Genomic DNA, 4,470 nt, shown 5'->3' with positions numbered 1-4,470 from the left:
CGGCCGGCTACCTTCTCCGAGACCAGTGACTTTACCTTCTTCTCCTTTTATTTCTTCATCTATTATCTCTACCAATCTCACTCTCCAGATCTTATTCCTACCGTAGCCGTCTCCTTCGTTACCAGATCTGGGTTCTAAGCCATTTTTTCCGATCAGATTAAGATTATTTCTCCGATCATATCTCATCACCGATACCCTCTTCTCCGTCATTACCTTGGTAATTTCTAACCCTAACTCGTTTCTTCTCTATCTCTATGTCTATATCTTAGATCTATTACAAATTATTCGAAAAATCTCTTAGATCTAAGGTATTAGAGAAATTTCCGAAGTTTATAAAGAAGAGTGAGAGAGATCTGAGAAATCTCAGATCTGAGATCTCAAATCTAAAAAATATATATATATAAAAAAAAATGAAAGAGCAGAGAGAGAGAGAGAGTAGATCTAAACTAGAAACCCTTGTCTGGAACTCTAAATCTCAGTTCTTCTTATTCTCCGATCAGATCTGCCGAATTCCGATCGATTTTCGATTTGGTTAGGATCTAATCATTCTCTGGCCGATCCAAGCAAATTCCGACCAATCTTCCGGTCTCTACATCAGATCTGGTGAATCCTTAATTTACATCAAATTGCAGCCTCATTTGAAGAAGGTACTCTTCATCATAATTCCATATTTCTTTATTGTTTTGATTTTTATATTTATTATCAGTGGTTAGGAATATGTTCTTGTTTTTATTATTATTTCTTTGTGTATGGACTCCCTGTGCAAGTTTTGAGGTTCATAAGATTGACATTTGAATGAAATTTGTTCATTAGTCCATAGAGCTTTGATTAAGAGAAGATAATTAGATTGTCTGAAGCTTTGATTATTATATCTCATGATTAAGAAGCAAAATCCTATCCTCAGTTCTAATTTCATTGGTATCTTTCATATTAAACATTTGGATGAGCATCAGGATAAAGTTTATCTTATATGATTTGAACCTTATGTGGCATGCCCAGAGAAGTAATGAATTATGATAATATTTTGACGCCTGTATCCTTTAGAAATTGTCTGTGTCATGAATTATGACTACCCTATGATCATGCTCATTCTTTGGCATTTCAGCCAATGTAGATTATGTAGTCCTTGGGAAATCAGTTATGTGCCTGTGTCCGAGTGGTGTGTTATGATAAGGTCATGGAGAAAGCAGAGATTAACTATGTTCATGTTGAAAGAATGAGGGACCAGAGAATTTTGGTTTGATATTGGAATTTTCCCTCACCCATTCTAAATGGAGATGGGAATTGATTTGTTTTAATTAGATGCTTGTTGTGGTGGAGATTTAGAAGCTTGCTTTTGTTTTTTCCCTCTAATTGCTATCATGTTTGATTAAAAGCTTGAGTGAAGTTTAAGTTCCCTTGTTGCTGGACATATTGGTGCTATTATAGTACTTTTGGGCTTCAACTTTTTAGTCCCTTGTTCATGGCCGAATGCTCCAAGGCATGTTTAGCTGATAATTTTGGCATCAGCCTTTCATTTGTATGAGTTACAGCAACTTATTAATCGCCTGTCATGTTGTTACTTCTTTCAATTTTGAGCTCAATTGTGTAATCTCAGCCCAAAAGTTTCCTTTCTCCAGATTAGTGACATGCTGCTTCCGTTTAAAAAAAAAAAAAAAGAATCTCCTTCTTGCTGTCTGTCAGAAAGTGTGGGTACAACTTTAGGAAGGGTTTGGGACTTGGTGACTGAAATCTGGAAATGGTGTGCTATTGTTTTTAAAGGTTCTGCACTGTTGTCGCTATGGATCTTTGTCATCCAGTTTTTTTTTTTTTTTTTTTTTGGTTTACTGTTTGAGCTGTTGGTGATTGTGCCAATGCGTGTGCCTGTGGACGAAAGTCCATTTTTCTTCCTGTATCGGGATTGGGCATTGGGACTCATCTTCCTCAAGATCTGGACCAGACTGGCTATGTTGAATCATATGGCGTCCTTGGTGGATGAAAGTTGGAAAACAAATTTTCAAAGAGTGAGAGGCGATTATCTTCTCACGACTACGGGGGCTGTGGGCTTTGCGTGAGATTGTCATCCCCATCATGGTAAAGCTGCTGACATTCTTGTGTGTGCCCTACATGTTGGCAAGGGGCTTGTTCCCTGCACTGGGCTACCCACTATTAGTTAATTTTGCCGTCTACCGGTTTTCCTGGCTGGGTTGCCTTTTCTTCAGCATTGGCTACTTCTGTGCCAAGAGATTCCATGTCTGGTTCACCAACCTTCACAACTCCATGCGGGATGATCACTATTTGATCGACTGTAGATTACATGACTTTGGAGAAGACACAGTGGAGAAGAGGAACAATGCTAAGATTGTTCTAGAGATGCAAGAAACTAGGGGGACGGATACTGGCCCGAGCCCACTCTTGCACAAGCAAGAGGCTGATGTTGGGCTGAGATTGATACATGCCGATGGCCAAAATCACCTACATGGAGGTGCTGCTTAGCTGGGTTTTGCCATCCTGTGGCCACCGCCCCTTGTGACATCTTGTGGGTCCTGTCCAAAATTTAGAGGTTTCTCATTGTTTTGGGTGTGCATATGATACATATAGATGGTCTATAAAAAGAGAGTTTAACACCTACATTCCCACCTGAGATTCCAAGTCATAACCCCATCATTATGTGGCTTGTTCTAGTGAGCTTTGTGGTGTAAACCATAGGATAGAAAAATAATAATCTGTAGTCTATTATATCATGCTCCGACCGCTTTTCATTGTAACTTTATTGGATGTATTACTTGTTGCTGTATCATTTTTCTACCTGTAATGTCATTCTCAGTTTGAAATCATCATTCTATTTCTATAAGCCTCTAGTACAACTGCGACAAAATTGATGATATGAGAACAATAGTACTCCTTTCTAATTGTTGTTGATGTTGAATATTCCTCGTCATATACTTGCTCACATAAGACAATTTTTTTTTTTTTATAGAATGCAATGAGTACATTTCATTGAATTTGCATTGAATTTGTTTGGTTTCATGAAGGCAACTGATAATGAAATGTGTTTCTTTTACCCGACTTTGGTATTATATTACTGAAATCAAGTGAGATAGCTAAGTTTGTTAATATTCACATATATCATAGCACTGTCTACTTGCATTGTTTTCAGGTTACTCCTTAAATCTGCTGATAATTTTTGCCAACTAATACATCTATGTTGTGATGGTGGCATAGTAATAATGAGCCTGTTTACATTTTTTCATTCTCCCTGTTTATCAAGAAATGTGTACTTTGGTGATGTTAGCATTCTTTTGAGGTTAGTATATTATGTATTTGGAAGTTAGCTTAGAAGTCGAAGGACAGAGATAAGTTGGTGGGCTATGATGGCGATAGTCGGAGCCTCCCCTTTAGAGAGACAATTTAGGTCTCTATAGAGCTAACCCATCTTTAGGGGACTCGCTCAATCTAAGTAGCGCTCCCCTCTTTTGTTTAGTAGGCGTACTCAACCTTTCAGATATGCCCCCTGTTATGCATCAAAATTTATAAAAATCAGAAATATCATTGCATGCATTTGTATAATCTATTAAATTTTTTAATATTCTTCTCTTGTACTAAACTTTGAGTTAGGTTCTGAAGATGAATTGACTGTCCAGGTGAGACTATTTTGAAAGCTTATTTTACTTAGGCTACCCAGCGGCTGGTCTGGGCTAATTAATTTTATTTCAATAAATTGTTTAATTGAAGGAGGAAATCAGATGACTACTCTATTCGATATTATCGACATGAGTACTGTCTGATTTCAAGGCGGTTTGTAGGAATATTATCCTGTGTATTTGTGATATCAGATGATTACTTTAGCATCATCTGATTTCACCCCCATATCGGGGCAGTGGTACTTGTGGTTGGGCATAGAAGTGTTTAATGTTGTTTCTTGCTTTATTAGGCTATCCAGCGGCTGGTCTGGACTAATTAACGTTGTTTATCATTGTATGATTGTTATTATTACAGATTGTGCACTCTTTAGTTGTAGACCTTACTTTGCGGATATTTGATTTGTTTTTATAATAATTGAATGAAATTTGAGTTTACTTAGTAACCTTTTTCTTCTCTCTTTGGATAGACTAGCGTAGTCTTCTAGACTTCTTTAGATGATAGAGCCTGTACTAAGAGACATACTCTGTCTTGTTAGGTAATCCTCCTTTGGAGGCAAGCCTCATTTGTAGAATCCTCTCTGAGGTTGTACTTCAGTTTGTTCCTTTGTTAATTAGAGACCAATTTGGTCAATTAGTTGTCTTAGCCTTGCTTCTCCCTTTGCAAGGGCAATGATAAGGTTGCTTAGAGCCCATCTTTGTGTGTTTGGGAGACCCGTCCGGTCTCATTCTCTCGTTAATCCTCTTTGTGCGCCGTTTGGTTTTGGAAGAACACCCGACTCGGCTTGGCTTCATACCCCTACCCTTATGGGTATTGGGTTGCACATTTGTTGCACCCTGAGGGCTAGGT

At 38.0% G+C, this 4,470-nt stretch overlaps 1 pseudogene; it reads left to right on the top strand.

Annotated features, from left to right (window-relative positions):
• Positions 1-1,177: 1,177 nt before the first annotated feature.
• Positions 1,178-2,475, top strand: LOC143864046 (putative E3 ubiquitin ligase SUD1 pseudogene; annotated as a pseudogene).
• Positions 2,476-4,470: the final 1,995 nt, after the last annotated feature.

Source organism: Tasmannia lanceolata, unplaced genomic scaffold (genome assembly GCF_043159265.1).
Source record: "Tasmannia lanceolata isolate RefF3 unplaced genomic scaffold, GAP_Taslan_0.1 ptg000044l, whole genome shotgun sequence".
NCBI classification, from domain to species: domain Eukaryota; kingdom Viridiplantae; phylum Streptophyta; class Magnoliopsida; order Canellales; family Winteraceae; genus Tasmannia; species Tasmannia lanceolata.
Note: the sequence above shows the minus strand (reverse complement) of the source record. Positions and strands in the feature narration are given on the sequence as shown.